Below are 18214 nucleotides of genomic sequence, written 5' to 3'. Positions count from 1 at the left end.
GGGCTGAAACCAGGTGGCACATCCACTCCCCGAAGGTCTCATGGGATGACCACATCAAGTCCCCCGGGTCCTGGGGCTCCAAAAGGACGAAAAAGCGAAGGCGGAGCAGCAGCAGGAAGCTCAGTTTGACAATCAGCTGTTTCTCTTTTAAATATATTCTCAAAAATAAAAAGGTTATTCCCAGAGCGCAGGAGCCCGAAAAGCAAAAAGCAAGATGGCAGAAAGCGTTAGAATTGAGCCAGGAAAAATATGGCACCAAAATGGAGTCGTTTGGTTAAGTCCATTTATTAAATTCCACTGAGTGCTCCACTTAAAATCCGGAAAGCCATCCTTTTCATCACATTAGTTTTGCTTCAAATGTAGAATAGAGCATTCTTTGTGTATTTTAAGAGTGAGGACCAGCATTATTTTAAAACATTTTATGAGGTGGTGGGGAATCAGATTTTTTGAAATCATCTGGATGTTTGGCCATTTCTATAATGTAACTCCCATTAGTTACTCCCAAGTTTACAATGAAACATTTCCCCAAATTTGTGAGAGGGGAAATTTTGGGATAGGAGTCAAAAGTACCCTTGTTAGGGAAAGCATGACCTTTTGCTCACCAAATTTTTACTTTGACAGAACAACTTCTTTTCAAAAATTAGCCTTTCTGGGTCCTTATTGCGGTTGCTTATACCCCGCCCTTCTCACCCGGGGGGACTCAGGGCGGCTTACACAAACAAGGCACAATTCGATGCCTGTATTACAAAAACATAACATCAAAAAAACATAACATCAATAACAACAATAATTATAACACTGATAACAATTAACGTAAACAATCAATATTATCGGCAGGAATAGCCATAAACCCGTCCTTTCCTTCCCTTCCTTCCATGATATGTCTGTGCCCTGTGTTGCATGGGAAAGCCAGGAGAGAAGGATAATAATAATAATAATAATAATAATAATAATAATAATAATAATAATGCCATGTCTCCATACTATGCAGTCTTGGGAGTTATAGTTTCCCATGGTCCATACCCTTCTATTGGAGGGATAGCCAATAGTCCAGAGGACAGGAGCAGAATTCAAAACGATCTTGACAGATTAGAGAGATGATTGGCCAAAACTAACAAAATGAAGTTCAACAGTGACAAATGCAAGATACTCCACTTTGGCAGAAAAAAACAAAATGCAAAGATACAGAATGGGGGACAATGCCTGGCTCGAGAGCAGTATGTGTGAAAAAGATCTTGGAGTCCTCGTGGACAACAAGTTAAACATGAGCCAACAATGTGATGTGGCGGCAAAAAAAGCCAATGGGATTTTGGCCTGCATCAATAGGAGCATAGTGTCTAGATCTAAGGAAGTAATGCTACCCCTCTATTCTGCTTTGGTTAGACCACACCTGGAATATTGTGTCCAATTCTGGGCACCACAATTCAAGAGAGATATTGACAAGCTGGAATGTGTCCAGAGGAGGGCGACTAAAATGATCAAGGGTCTGGAGAACAAGCCCTATGAGGAGCGGCTTAGGGAACTGGGCATGTTTAGCCTGAAGAAGAGAAGGCTGAGAGGGGATATGATAGCCATGTATAAATATGTGAGAGGAAGCCACAGGGAGGAGGGAGCAAGCTTGTTTTCTGCTTCCTTGGAGACTAGGACGCGGAACAATGGCTTCAAACTACAAGAGAGGAGATTCCATCTGAACATTAGGAAGAACTTCCTGACTGTGAGAGCCGTTCAGCAGTGGAACTCTCTGCCCCGGAGTGTGGTGGAGGCTCCTTTTTTGGAAGCTTTTAATCAGAGGCTGGATGGCCATTTGTCAGGGGTGATTTGAATGCAATATTCCTGCTTCTTGGCAGGGGGTTGGACTGGATGGCCCATGAGGTCTCTTCCAACTCTTTGATTCTATGATTCTATGATTCTCTGGTTGCATCTGCAGTGGAGAATTGCTACATCGACAATTCATAGTCTTAAAAGCCCTCGATAAGCCCACTAAGTTCACATCTTCTCACAAGAGTGCTCGCTCTCTTCCCCGGCAGCCTGCTTGAGAGAAAGGAAATGCAGGAGAAAGAAGGAAAAAGTAGCAGAAGGAGAAAAGGGTCGAGAGCAAGAGAGGAGGGTCGCTCAAAGCGACTGAGGAAGGAGTGGCATAGAGAGAAAAGAAGAGGGAGGTGCTCACTTTCCCCCTTACCATGCCCACCTCTAGCTTCGCCTCCACCTCCTGCTTGCATGCAGCCCACCAACAGCTAACCACAGAGGGGTATGCAAACATGCTCTACACCAAACGGGCTTATTCGACATCAAAAACTAAGTGGTGGCATACATTAAAATAGTTTTAAAACTAATCTTTAACAGATGGAAACTTTCAAAACTTTTCCACCTTGAAGCAACAGATTATGATTATGCAGTATGTTACTGGAGAAAAGGTGTTTGAATATAAGCCCAGTTCTTGCCATATGCTTGCAAAGCCATTTCAAACTTCCAGTCATTCTCTCTTCAAAGCTTCTTTGACAGAATGCAGCCCTGTGGCTTTGTTCTATGGACTGCGTAAACATAGATATCAGGATGGCCAGAAAGCACAAAGAACATCAAGGAGTCCCCCTCTGCAAGAGGTTATATATGGAAGACATGCTGTGCATCCAAAACAAAGTGCATGGACTCACACAGTGATGCCTCCAGCTTTTAGTTAAAACTAATTTTAGCCACCGAATCCCTGCCAAATTGATTTTATGGGCTCGGCACCAGTTAATCATGTCACATTTCAAGTTTCAGCAAGATTAGCATTTTACTAAACCTGAGGTCTGGTCTAGAGTATACACGGAGCAAAATAATAAATAAATAATAAATGGACATTGAGTCGTAGACTTTGGTGGTGGTCAAGTGGACTGCCTGGACTGTCATCTTTGGAAGCTGAAAAATCCCTGCAACAAGTTAAGATCCAAACAAAGCGTATCACATTTTTTTCACTCTTCTGTGTTAAGATTGTTATTTTTTTTACCTGTAGGGTGATTTAATTATATAGGCAAACCCATTTAAAATTGAAGTTCTTATCTGTAGTATGAAATGTTATGGTCTATTTAAGATTCTACCACTGAATTGTGCCTGGGTCTCTCTCAGGAAAAAATCGAGTCAAACAGCAATTTCTCAGTACTTCTTTTCTGGAAAAGTTGTAAGTAACTTCTGAACTAATTGCACTGAAAAACTATTAATACCATCATGCTGTTTTAATTGGTGGGGAGCAGCATTTTAACTGAAATCCAGTTACTGACCAACACAGTCAGAATCTTCAGCACTGATATCAGTATGGAGTTCGGCCTAGACAAATATGCCACAGTGGGATTAAACAAAGGGAGAATTACAGTGAGGACATAAGAGATGCCAAATTGTGTTAAAAAACAAAGTATGCATCGTTGATGTCGCAATCCCAGGTGACAGCAGGATTGCAGAGAAACAACTGGAAAAGCTGACATAATATGAGGATTTAAAAATCGAACTGCAAAGACTCTGGCACAAACCAGTAAAGGTGGTCCCAGTGGTGATCGGCACACTGGCTGCAGTGCCTAAAGTAGAGGCATAATACCATTGCTCAGATTATTCACTGGAACTAGCATAATAATAATAATAATCCCCCCATTGGGTGTCGCCTTGACGTTGGCGGGGGGCTTAACTACTTCAATGATGTTGAGAGGTGTGCTGGCGGTAGTGTAAACTACCAGTAGGTCCAATGAAGCCAGAATGGTCTCAACTGAAAAGTTGAACTAAGTGCACCCAACCCATTTAAATATGGTGAAACAAACTCTAAAGAAGTCTATACTGGCTCGGTCATCGTTCAGGATAATAAGGACTGTGGCGAGTGCTTCTCCTGGGCACCCGTTGACAAGTGGGCTACAGGAACCAGGACCCATTGCTGAGCAACCAGGGCATGGGCCTGTAGGGCAACTGGAAGCAAAACAACTACAGAAGCGGCAGAAATTTTCAATGCTACAGAACCGAACTGTCATGAACTGATATTATAGATCAGAACCACAAAAACGTGGATACCAAAAACGGATGTACCAGCTATGGAAACTTGAATATCCAGATTCAACTGTAACTGAACAGAAAGTGAAAGTGGAATGAGAGAAATCACCATTACTGAGCATACAACGTAACTGGAAAACAACCTAATCCGTTCGAATAAGTTGATAAATGTCCAGATAATTACAAAAAAGACTTTAAGTAGTAACTCTAATTGAAATTGGGATGTTATAACAAATTATAACAGATTACAAAAGGCAGTAGGTCATTCGGCCCCTCTTTTGAAGAAGCAAGCGGAAAGAGCAGATAAGCAGAGTAGGAGTGAAGGCTCTGCTGCAAAACTACAAATGGGAAATTGAATGCAAGTGAATGCAAGTGGATCTCCTTGGAATCACAGGCAACATAAGCATAATTAAGACTTTCTTTTTGGGCTATGAGTGGAGTAAAACCAGTTAATTAAGGCTTTATAAACAATTGAATGGGGTGAATTAGACTAGTGTTTGAATGAGAAGAAAGAAACAAACACAAGAAAAGAAGCAGGAAAGCCCCTCAAGCAGGAATCCCCACTGGGTACAAATAAAACCTTCAGACAGAGCATTCGCAAGGTTGGAAAGGGTGACCCCAGTGAAAATTAGTAGAAGTTCTCCTTTTATCAAGGGCAAGCAGTTACAACGGACCCCCCCCCCGCTTCTTCTGCTGCACTCTCCCTCTTTCCACATCACTGCCGTCCCTAACTGCAGGAGCAAAGGAAGTAGTGAAAAGAAAGAAATGGATAATAATCAGCTGTTAAGCAAAATAACAGAACTAATTAAAGAAGAAGGGGATAAGAAAACAAGGGAGTTAAATTTGATGTTTGAAAAAAAAAGTGAGACAAGGAAACAAGAGAGAAAGAATGACATTCAGGCTATGAAACAGGAGATCCTGGCCAATGCTAAAGAAATGAAGAAGCAACTGGATGCAGAAAGGAAAAGCTCAGATGACAAATTTCAGACTATACAAAGAACTCTACAAACAATACATGGAGAGATACAAATAATAAAATCAGAAGCTGAAAAGAACAAACAAGAACAAAAAGCACTCAAACGACAAATCCAGCAAAGTGACAACAAACTTTCAGAGATGGAAAAAAATGTTTGTGTATATGCAAGATAACCAGAGAAGGAATAACGTTGTAATTAAAAATATTTCCAGAAGGGAACAGAAAAGATGATTTGAAAACTGAAATTTTGAAATGGTTGCAAAAAAACTACACCAATGTTAAACTGGACAGAAATGGATCTAGTACGAGTTCATCGTCTTCCAGCTGGAAGAAATAAAATAACACCTAGGAACATAATAATTCGAGTTCATAACTTTGCTAAAAAAGAAGATCTGATGAAAATACCAAGGAAGAATCCAGAATATTTGAAGATGGGAGAAGTAAAGCTGGAAATATTCAATGATTACTGCCCTGAAACTAAAAACTGGAGATATTCAATGAAGCCAATTACGATTCAGTTAATGAGGGCCGGAATACTGTATACCTGGGGATACCCAACCTTTCTCAAATGGAGAGGCAAGAGGTACAGAATTGATTTTTTGGAACAAGGACTTCAACTATTGAAGGAGCTCAGCATAATAAAACAAGACAGAGATGGAAAGAAGGAGGAGGAAAAAGGAGTGGAGGGAGGAAGAACACCAGAGAAGGAAGGAGAATTGGAGGGAATAATCAGCACCATCGGAGGAATTGGGCTGTAAGAAGAAATTTAGAAGCACTGCAATTAAATGATTTTGCCCTCTCCTCCCCACTTGGGAAGGCCATGGTTGGGACTAGACGTCCCGAAGAATGGAAGGGGAGGATGGGGGAATGAGGGGAGGAGGGGAAGCAGGGGGGAGGGTGGAACAAGGGGGATGGGGATTATAAGGGACAAGGGTTCACAATGGATCAAGCCACAAAAAAGTTTTTAAATGGAAATGGAAATGATGTCCAATAAATTAAGAATATCAACACTGAACACTAGGGGTTTAGGAACGCTAATTAAAAGAAGGAGGATTGAAACCTGTGATGATGTGTATTTTTTATTCCTATAGTCATGTATTGTTTAGACAATAGTTAGTAATGGTATGTAGAATTGTATTTTATTAGGGATGGTAGCTGGCTTGGCTTGCCTTGAGCTGAGTTGCCATAGCAATGGGAGCGGAGCCAACTGCCAACTGCCACTTGGCAGCGCAGCTTTTTGAAAGTTGTCAGTCTGTAGCCGGAGAGTTACAGAAGAGGACTGATTTGTGAATCAGCAGTCTGTAACCAGAGGATTACAGGAGAGGATTCTCCAGTGAGAGGATCAAGGAACTGATCTGTAGTTGTGAACTACAGAGGTAGTTGATCCTGTGTGGAAGTAGAAATCCAACAGGAATCCTGTAGTGATAGAACCACAGGGAGGACTGATTCTTTGATTAAGAATCAAGATTTGGCTTGGAGCCAATACAGTTAATAAGTCAAGTGACTTATTTGTATTACCAAAACGGTTGTTAAAGAAAGAAACATCTGCCTAAAGAAACCTTTTGAAATCTGTTTAGAGTCATTCAAGAACTTCTATAAATGTAGCCAGCTAAGTTTGTGCCTCTAGAGTGAAGTAACGTTGAATCTATTCTACTCCTGTTATATTCCAATAAACTTGTTACTGTTTTTCTTAAGCCTTGCCTCTGATACAATTTCTTCTCAGTCAAACAGCCCTGCACAAGAAAAAGGACCAAATTAGGGTTATTAAACGTAAGCTACGCCATCAAATAAGTAAACCCCCCTTAATTAGTGGTCCCTTGACATCCAGCTCCTAAGTTGATATTGATAATTACATGGCTTCCTTACAAAACCCTACTGAAGAAAGACGCAGCAGATGTTATCTTCTTAGAGGAAACACACCAGAATAAACCGGGTTCAAATGAATTAAAATCGAGTTGGATAAGGAGCTATGAAAAATCCTTTGGGTCATCAAAATCAAGAGGTGTAGCTATAATAATTGCAAAGAAATGTAACTTTGTAATAAACAAGGTATCGAAAGATGAGGAAGGTAGATATATAATAATGTATGGTGAAATAGGAGAGGATAAATATGTATTAGTAAATGTATACGCACCAAATGTAAAACAGCAAGAATTTTCTCTAGGTCAGATAGAGAACTATCACCAACAATATGTAATCTTTGGAGGGGAGTGTAATTGTTATGTGGACCAAAAAAGATAAAACTACACAATGGTCAAAAATTAGAGATAGGATGAGTGGAGATTGGTAAAGGGAGATGAAAAAATACACATACTACTCAGTTGTACATAAAGTGTATACAAGAATAGATTATATTTTTGTTTCTAAAAACATGTTAAGTAAATTGTTAAATGCTGATATTGGAATTATTAAGATTTTGGATCATGCCCTGGTGTCAGTTCAGATTGCCTTGAAATGTGATTATGATAAAATGAGGACGTGGAGATTGAACACAAAAATTTTGAATTATAGAGAGATTGCGGATAGAGTGAAATCAGAATGGCAAGAAATATGGAGATTTAATGAAAAGGATGTATCGAAAGGAGTGCTATGGGACACAATGAAAGCAGTGGTGAGAAGGTTATGTATAAAAGAGAAAATTAATCTCAAAAAAAGGCAAGAAAAGGAACCTAGAAAAAGAAATAGAGGAGCTTGAAAAAGAATATGTAATAAAGAGAGATATACAAATTTCTGTAAGGTTGAGAGCAAAAAAAGAGGAATTGGATAAAATGGAAATAGATGAAGTACAAGAAAATCTAATATATTTAAGGAGGGATTTTTTTGAGTTTAATGATAGGAATTCAAAGATGTTAGCCAAATCCACACACACAAAAAAAAGAAAATGGCAGGTATAATAAGCATGATAAAAGATAAAACAGGTAAAATATGTAGATCTATGAAAGAAAAATTGAAGGTTTTTGAAGAGTTTTACAATGAATTTACCAAACAAAAGCTAGCTCCATAGAAGCAATTAGGAAATATGTGGAGGAAAATTGGGAGAGTAAGTTGGAGGAGAAAGACAAAGAATTATTGGAACAACCTATTAAGAAGAGAGAAATAGAGGAAGTTATTGAAAATTTAAAAGCTGGGAAAGCTCCAGGTTTGGATGAACTGGGAACAGAATATTATAAACGCTTTAGAGAAGTATTGATTCCAAAATTATTAGAACTGTATAACAGAATAATGAAAGGAGATAAGATGCCAGAATCATGGAGGAAGTCATTGATAATATTAATACCAAAACCTGATAAAGATTTAACAGACCCAGGGTCATATAGGCCCATATCATTAGTTAATCAGGATGCAAAGATTTTATCTGCTATAATAGCCAATAGAATGAGTAAATGCATGTACAAGTATATTAAAAAGGATCAGTGTGGGTTTGTAAAAATATGACACATGTCAAATTTGATAGGGAGAGTATTAAGTAAAATTTGTGTGATTCAAGAGAGGAAGATAAAGGTAGGGATATTATCATTAGACATTTTTAAAGCTTTTGATTGCATGGAATGGGGGACATTAAGGGAGATTATGAATAAATTTGGAATGGGAAGTAGAATAAAAGGATTATTAGAACAATATTATTCAAGAAATTCAGCAGTAGTAACTATAAATGATGGAGTGACAAAATAAATAAAAGTGACAAGGGGAACAAGACAAGGTTGCCCTCTATCACCAATTTTGTTTGCTATGGTGATAGAATTATTTGCAAATGCCATTAGGAAAGATAAGAACTTAGAAGGGCTAGGAATAAAGGAAAAGCAGAAGGTGAGTTTATTTGCCGATGATACATTGTTATTTATTCAAAATATAATAAGTAAAATGGATAAAATTAAGTATCATTTAGAGATATTTGAGAAAACAACAGGTCTACAAGTTAACTGGAACAAGTCAGAAATGATGTTATTTAATTATACAAAGAAAGAGGAAAAAGACTTTATAGAACAGAGCAAGATGGGAATTAGAATTAAGAATAAATTAAAATACCTGGGAGTAATAATAACAAAGGATTTAAAAGAAATGGAAGAGGTAAATGTAGTAGCATTGAGAAAAGTTGTTCAAAAACATGAATAGAATATGAAAATATACATTTATCTTGGTTTGGAAAGATAGCATTAGTAAAAATGAAAATACTTCCAAAGATACATTTTATATTTAGGATGCTGCCACTTCAAATTACGGAAGAAGAGCTAAATAGATGGCAACAAATGATAAATAAATATTGTAATGGTAGTAAAAGAAATAGATTAAACAAACAGTTATGGTACAGATCGCAAAAAGAGGGAGGATTAGCACTCCCTAATATCAAAAAATATTATGAAGCAAGTAGATTAAGATTGGTTATAGAAGGAATGACAGAAAAGAGGGAGCAGATTGGCTAAGAAAGGATTCGGAAGAAGTGGAGGAAGAAATTTGGAATATATATTTTAAACAGTTTACGAGAAAAGAAATTAGGAAAATTAGAAACCCAATGTTGACCAATACATTAGAAGTATGGAACAAATATAGGAGAATGTTAATAACGGAGGGTTCACTAATAACCCCAATTGTAATGGAAAAGAAGTTTCCAATTTTTTAAAAAAGTAATGGATAAAAAGTTAAGGGGGAAAAATTAGACAAAATAGGCGATTGGACAAAGGTTGGAATGAAGAAGGAAACGATTATGAAAGAATTTAGAGAAATAAAATTGACATGGTTCCATTGTATACAATTAGAACAATGGTTTAAAAATTGGGAAAAAATAATAAAAACGGAAGTAAGCTTAACCAATCTGAACAAATAATATAAAATGGAAGGGTTGTAGAGGAGCATGAAAATTTGAAAGGAATAACTAGTAAAATATATAAGATAATAATTGAAATAAAGGAAGGATAAAAATAAATGAAACAGAGTGGCAACAATTATGGAGACAAAGACATCTAAAAAAAACTTATCAATACGGGTTAAATAAAATTATTACAAGTTAATATGGAAATGGTACCTAACACCAGTAAGAATAGCACATATAAATAAAAACTATTCAAAAAATTGTTGGAGAGGATGTCAAGAATCAGGAACATATATACATATGTGGTGGCAATGTAAATATGTAAATAATTTTTGGGGGAAAGTATTTAGAGAAATAGAAGATATAATGAATATTAAAATAGAAAGAAGTCCTAGTATAGCTTTATTATCATTATATAATAATAAACAATTGAAAAAAGACGATAAAGAAGCGATAACAAACTTATTAACAATAGCAAGACTGCTTATAGCAAGGAACTGGAAAAAAGAAATAAATATACAAATAGAGGAGTGGTACAAGGAAGTATGGAAATTGGCAATAAATGATAAGCTGACGTGTATATTAAAAGTTAAAAGAGGTATATGGAAACAAAGTGATTTTGATGATATATGGAGAAAATTTACTGGAAAAGGATTTAAAAAAACAAAGAAAGAAAGTTACCTCCGCAAGAAGAAATGAAATTTTGGACAGATGATATGTAAAACCTGTGGCTTGGGAAGGGGGTGGGGAGCATAGCGGTGAAAGATAGACAATATGTATAAGCAGAAATATAACACTAGATGCCAAAAGTATGGCAGGAATAATATGTATCTGCTGTAAAACAAACAATGTATAACAGATGTATTAAATCACGATAAAATAATAAAAATATTACAAAAAAAAATACTAGGCTGTGGAGTGCAAACTCTTGTTATTATTATTATTATTATTATTATTATTATTATTATTATTCTGACACAAAGGCACAGTATGTCACAGCAAACAAGATCTACATGCTGGATTTCGTATAAAAAAATCACAAGTCGAACACTTCCCAAGCATCCATGACTGTGTGATGTATTTTCGAATGATGCGTGCAGATCCAAGTAAAGTGACCTTTTGCAGTGGACAGATCGTGATTTTGTCAATGTTTTTTTGTTTCCAAATGTTGGCTGAGATCTTTTGGCACTGCACCCAGTGAGCCAATGACCACTGGGACAACCTGTACTGGTTTATGCCAGAGCCTTTGCCGTTCAACTTTGAGGTCTTGATAGCTGTCAAGTTTTTCCTCAATGCGGCTGTCACCTGGTATGGCGACATCAATAATCCAGACTTTTTTTATTTTCCACAATCGTGATCTCTGTATTGTGTATTGTGTTCCAAAACTTTGTCAGTCTGGATTCGAAAGTCCCACAGTATTTTTGTTCATTTTCCACGACCTTTGTGGGTTTATGATCCCACCAATTCTTTACTGCTGGCAGGTGGTACTTATGACATAAGTTCCAGTGAATTATCTGGGCCACAGAGTTGTGTCTTTGTTTGTAATCCGTCTGTGTGATTTTCTTGCAACAGCTGAGGATATGGTCCATGGTTTCATCAGCTTCCTTGCACAGTCTGCATTTTGGGTCATCCGTTGATTTTTCGATCCTGGCATTAATTGCATTTGTTCTGATGGCTTGCTCTTGGGCTGCAAGAATCAGACCTTCTGTCTCCTTCTTCAGTGTTCCATTCGTGAACCATAACCAGGTCTTCTCCCTGTCAACTTTTGCTTCAATTTTGTCAAGGAACTGCCCATGCAATGTTTTGTTGTGCCAGCTGTCAGCTCTGGTTTGTAGTGCAGTTTTCTTGCACTGGTTCTTTGTCTGCTGTGCTTTGAGAAGCTTCCGATTCTTGACTTCAATTAAAGCAGGTTCTTGGCTTTCCTTGACATATTCTGCCAGGGCGTGTTTTTCTTCTTCAACTGCTTGTCTTACTTGTAAGAGTCCTCTGCCACCAGACCTCCTAAGCAGATAGAGGATGTAGTGAATTATGAATGGTCATGAGTTTTCTTGTTTTTCAGTCCAAATTGTCCAGTTCTGCCTGCGTCCAGTTTATGATGCCAACAGTATATCTTATGACAGGTATGGCCCAAGTGTTTATGGCCTTGATGGTATTGCCTCCATTGTGCTTGCTTTTGAGAATTTTTCTGACCCTTTGAGTTCCCCTTCGGGGGGAGAAGGGCAGGCTATAAATATAGGAAATAAATAAACAAATATTCTTTGCTGATCACAGTTTTCACATGTTCGTGCTTGATGTTGTCCAGCTGTAGTATGCGCAGATATTTATGGGCCTCTGGCTGGTGACACTTTATTGCTTGGCCATTTGGCATATTTATGCCCTCACTTTCAATGATTTTTCCCTTCTTCAGTGCCACTGTCGAACATTTGTCCAAACCAAGCTCCATGTTGATATCAGAGCTAAAGATTCAGACAGTGTTAGTCAGAGACTGGATTTCAGTTTCGGTTTTCCCATACAGCTTCAGGTCATCCATGTACAGCAGATGTGAAATTTTGTGAGATCTCTGAGATGTTTGATAGCCATGGTTTGTTTTTTGTAAGATTGTTGACAGAGGGATCATGGCAATGATGAAAAGCAGTGGAGACAATGAGTCTCCCTGGAAAATTCTGATGTTGACAAGTCCATAGTTTTTATTTCCAACAAACAGTTCAATTTTCCAGTGCTTCATCATATTTTCAATAAAAGTGCCAACATTTTTACAAATCCCAATGGTATCTAGGCACTTTGATGATCCAACTGTGTGGGAGTGAGTCAAAGACTTTTTTTGTAGTCAATCCATGTAATGTAAAGATTGGTTTTTCGGCTTTTGCAGTTCTCCAAAATCATTTAATATCAATTAATAACTGGACTTTGGTGCCCCTGCTTTTCCGTTTGTTGCTTTTCTGTTCATCTGGCAAGATGTTATTTTCTTCAAGATAATCTTGAATTATTATTATTATTATTATTATTATTATTATTATTATTATTATTATTTGAAACACAACAAGATGAGTCCACAGCAGACACTCTGCTGTCTGTTGTATTGGATCACACGTCGGACACTTCCCAAGTGTCTAGGACTGTGTGATGTATTGGTGAATAATGTATGCAGATCCCGGTAAGGTGGCCTTTTGCAGCTGGCAGATAGTAATTTTGTCAGTGCAGATTGTGTTTAAGTGCAGGCCAAGGTCTTTATAGGCACTGCACCCAGTGTGCCAATCACCACTGAGACCACCTTCACTGGCTTGTGCCAGAGTCTTTGCAGTTTGATCTTTAAATCCTCATATCGTGTCAGCTTTTCCAGTTGCTTCTCAGCACTCATGCTGTCTCCTGGGATTGCAACATCGATGATCCACACTTTGTTTTTTTCCACAATTGTGAGGTCAGTAGTATTGTGCTCCAAATCTCTGTCAGTCTGAATTCAGAAGTCCCAGAGGAATTTGACATGTTTATTTTCTGTAACTTTTTCAGGCTTGTGATACCCACCCACCCACCCCCCCCCCACCCCCAAACAAAAGGGACCTATAGTTTGGAGATCTGTAGTTTGGTGAAGAGCATCAAGCTGAAATGGTATAAAAGGAATTAAGTCTTGGCCAGCTTGCAAAAGGACTAACAGCAACAAAAACTCCTCACCGTTAAGTCTGCGTACATTTTAATCAAAGTTTTATATATGTATTTATAACAAAATGTGACGGAAGTCATGGCATGGAAGACATTCCCTAAATGACCTTCAATGACTCATTAACAATGGGATTCAAAAGTCTTTGGTCTTAGCTGGAGGAAGAGACATATGCATATCTATGCCCTAGTCATAAGAGTCAGGGAAGCAACCTTATAATACTGAACGTATCCCTCAGATCTTAAAATGTATTCTTTCTATATAATCTTTGACTCCCTTGTTGTCTCCCTCTCCAAAAGGAGTCCTCATGGACTGAGCCCCTTGGGTGTCCAGGATTCCTCATGTATTTTATTCATGTACAAGCTTGGGTAGACGGCACTGCCCGGATGATTTGAGAAAGGCATTGTGTGCCAAAGTTGGTCTTTATGTTATTTATGTGGCTTGCAGCGGTCTCAGGAAGTTAGTGAAGGTACTGCGAGTCCCATCGTCCATGGTTCATCCTCCTTAAAACAGTACCAGGATGTAGAGTGGGTCATGGGGGCTCTGTGTGCCAATTTTGGTCTTGAGCAGTCATTGAATGAATTTTGCAGGAAGTGAGTGAAGGTACTTCAAGTCCCATCATCCATAGTCCATCCTTCCCCAAAACGCAGCAGAAAGTTGAGTTGGCCATGGGGACTCTCTGTGACAAGTTTGGTCTTTATTGGTAATTGGATGAGTGTCGCTGTGGTCTCAGGAAGTGAGTGAAGGTACCACAGGTCCTATCATCCATGGTCCGTCCTCTTACAAACAGCACCAGGATGTAGGGGGGCTCTGGGTGCCAAGTTTTGTCTTTGTTTGGGGCCACAGTGGTCTGTGGGAACCACAGCATATGAACGTACTGCAAATCCCATCATCCATTGTCCATCCTCCCCCAAACCACACCAGGCTATAAAGTGGGTCATGTGGGTTATGTGCACCAAGTTTGGTCCAGGTCCGTCATTTGTGCGGGTCGCAGTGGTCTGTGAAACTGAGAGCCAATCAGACAGCTGCCACATACACTTCCCTCCACCCTACGTCCCCCCTCCACAAACAAACATTATCTTTTATTATATACTAGCTTGAGGACCCAACAGTGCCCGGGTTATTTGAAAAAGACATTGTGTGCCAAGGTTGGTCTTCATCAGTTATTTAAGTGGTTCGCAATTCTCTCCAGAAGTTAGTGAAGGTCCATGGTCCATTGTCCTCCAAACTTCACCGGGATGTAGAGTAGGTCATGAGGGCTCTGTGTGGCAAGTTTGGTCTTGATCAGTCATTGGATAAGTTTCACAACAGTCTCAGAAAGTGAGTGATGGGACTGCAAGTCCCATCATCCATGGTCCATCCTCCGCCAAACTGCAGTAGGATGTAGAGTGGGTCTTGCGGGCTCTGTTTGCCAAGTTTGGTTTGTATTGGTAATTTTCTGACACAGCCTCAGGCCTTTTCCTCTCCTGTGTCACCTCAGAATCTTGGAGTTTTGAGGCTGGCCAATCAGAGACCATATGCAAATTGTACCACAGTGGCAGCCAATCAGAAAGCTGCCACAAACACCTCCACCCTACGTCCTTCCTCTGTCCTCCCTCCACATACAAACACTGACTTTTTTATATACTAGCTTGGGGTCTCGGAAAGTGAGTGAAGCTGCAGTGGTCTGTGGAATCTGAAGTGTTGGAAAGTACTACAAATCCCACTATCCATTGTCCACCCTCCCCCAAACCTCACTAGGACATAAAGGGTGTCATGGGGGTTATGTGTGCCAAGTTTGGTCTTGTTCAGTCATTGTTGAGGGTCGCAGCAATCTCGGAAAGCAAGTTGAGGTACTTCAAATCCGCTCATCCATGGTTTGCCCTCCTCCAAACCGCAGTAGGATGTAGAATGGGTAATGGGGGCTCTGTGTGCCAAGTTTGGTCTTTATCTGTCTTTGTTGGAGGCCACAGTGGTCCGTGGGAACTAAACCGTTTGACAGTACTACAAATCCCATAATCCATGGTCCACCTCCCCCAAACCGCACCAGGACGTAAAGGGGGTCATGGGAGTTATTTGTGCCAAGTTTGGTCCAGGTGTGTCGCCCGTGTTGGTCACAGTGGCCTGTGAAAGTGGCAGCCAATCAGAAATTGATCAAGAACAAAACACCTCCCTACGTCCGCCCTCCACATACAAACATTCACTTTTATTATATACTAACTTGGGGACCGGCGCTGCCCGGGTTATTTGAGAAAGGAATTGTGTATCAAGGTTGGTATTTATCAGTTATTTATATGGCTCGCAGTGGTCTCAGGAAGTTAGTAAAGGTACTGCAAGTCCCATCATCTATGGTCCATCCTCCTCCAAATTGCACCAGAATAGAGAATGGGTCGTGGGGGCTCTGTGCGCCAATTTTTGTTCTTGATCAATCATTGGATGAGGGTCAAAGTGGTCTCAGAAAGTGAATTTAGGTACTGCAAGTCCCATCCTCCATAGTCTGTTCTCCCCCAAACCTCACCAGAATGTTGAGTTGGTCAAGGGGGCTCTCTGTGCCAAGTTTGGTCTTTCTTGGTATTTGGATAAGTGTTGCTGTGGTTTCAGGAAGTGAGTGAAGGTACTGCAAGTCCCATCATCAATCATCTGTCCTCCTCCAAACAGCATCGGGATGTAGAGTGGGTCATGGGGGCTCTGTGTGCCAAGTTTGGTCTTGATCAGTCATTGGCGAGGGTCTCAGTGGTCTCAGGAAGTTAGTGAAGTGACTACAAGTCCCATCATCCATTGTCAAATTCTTCCAAACCGCACCAGGATGTAGAGTGGGTCATGCAGGCTCTCTGTGTAAATTGTGGTCCTGATCCATCATTGTTGGCAGTTGTAATGGTCTTAGGAAGGGAGTGCAGGTATTGCAAGTCCCATCGTCCATGGTGCATCCTCCTCCAAACTGCACCAGGATGAAGAGTGCATCATGGAAACTCGGTGTGCCAAGTTTGGTCTTTATCGGTAATTGGATGAGGGTTGCAGTAGTCTCAGGAATTGAGGAAAGGTACTGTAAGTCCCATTGTCCATGGTCCATCCCCAGCCATACCACACCAGGGCGTAAAGTGGGTCATGGGGGCTCTGTGTGCCAAATTTGGTCTTGATCAGTCATTGGAGGAAGGTCACAGCGGTCTCAGAATATGAGTGATGGTACTGCAAGTGCCATCATCCATGGTCCATCCTTCACCAAACTGCAGTAGGATGTAGAGTGAGTGAAGGTACTGCAAATCCCTCAGGCCCTTTCCTTTCTCTTTTCATCCACTTGAGAATGTTAGAATGTTGTTGTTTTTGTCGTGTCAGGAGCGACTTGAGAAACTGCAAGTTGTTTCTGGTGTGAGAGAATTGGCCGTCTGCAAGGACATTGCCCAGGGAACGCCAGGATGTTTTGATCTTTTACCATCCTTGTGGGAGGTTTCTCTCATGTCCCCGCATGAGGAGCAGGAGCTGACAGAGGGAGCTCTCCACGGATCCAAACCTGCGACCTGTGTGTCTTCAGTCCTGTCGGCACAGGAGTTTAACCCTCTGTGCCACCAGGGGCTCCTGTTGAGGCTGGCCAATCAGAAACCATATGCAAATTTCCTTTCCCCTCTCAGCCACTTGAGAATTTTGAAATGTTGTGGCTGGCCAATCACAGACCATATGCAAATTGTACCACAGTGGCAGCCAATCAGAACGCTGCCACATAAAGCTCCCGTCCTCCCTCCGCATACAAGCATTGACTTTTATTATATAAGATATAGATATAGATGTAGATAGATTGTGCTTTATGTTTCACAAAATTCCTTTTATTTGTTTTTTTGAAGAAAGTTCAATTTTAATGAACATCCATGCTATACAAAAAGATAATATTTTTTTATTTTCCTGTTTTAGGACATACATAATCTCTTTAAATCACCATTCCATACTATTGTTCATTGAATCTCCTGTCTCACTCTCAGTGATTGGATAGTGACTGTTGCAGTGTCAGAAGCGAGGGAAACCTCCTGATTGGCTGATGAGAGACTCAGTCCCTCCTGCAGGGGGAACTCCACCAATCAATACAAAGCCAACTCTGGCTGGACAGGCAGGTAATTTGAATGATGACTTGTATAAGAAGTCTGTTTTTTATTGTACATGGGATCTCTGCTTATGTTGGCGAATGATTGCGGGTGAGATCTTAATCAATTTATTAATAAAATACCTCAATGGCTTTCTTCTTCCAGCCTGGGTGAGCATTATTTCAAAATACCTGGCTTCCACAGACCACAGCTTGGTCTCACTGCCCATAGCTGCCCTAAATTCATCTATTGCAGCAGGCAGATGGTATTTGTTCTGCCTCTGCTTATAGTCCATTTGCGTGATCTTCTTGCACAAGCTGAGAATGTGATCATTTTGTCTGCTTCCTTGCAGAGTCTACATTTGGAATGTTGTCGACTTTTCAATTCTGGCCTTGATGGCATTGGTTCTAATTGCTTGTTCTTGGGCTGCAAGGATCAGGCCCTCCGTCTCCTTTTTCAAAGTTCCATTTGTGAGCCACATCCATGTTTTTTCTTTGTCGTCATCATCAAAATAGTTTATTGTACGGACCCAAGGCCATAACAAAAAACACCACACGCACACAATAGTATCCTCAGAGTACAGGCACCAAAGATGCTAAACAGAATCATAATTTGCTCCCACAACAAAAACAATGGAAGTTCAATGTATTAGGTTCTTGTAGGTTTTTTCGGGCTATAGGGCCATGTTTTATAGCCTGAAAAAAACCTACAAGAACCTA

This window comes from Anolis sagrei, chromosome X, assembly GCF_037176765.1.
Source record: "Anolis sagrei isolate rAnoSag1 chromosome X, rAnoSag1.mat, whole genome shotgun sequence".
NCBI classification, from domain to species: domain Eukaryota; kingdom Metazoa; phylum Chordata; class Lepidosauria; order Squamata; family Dactyloidae; genus Anolis; species Anolis sagrei.
This window is presented reverse-complemented; position numbering follows the sequence as displayed.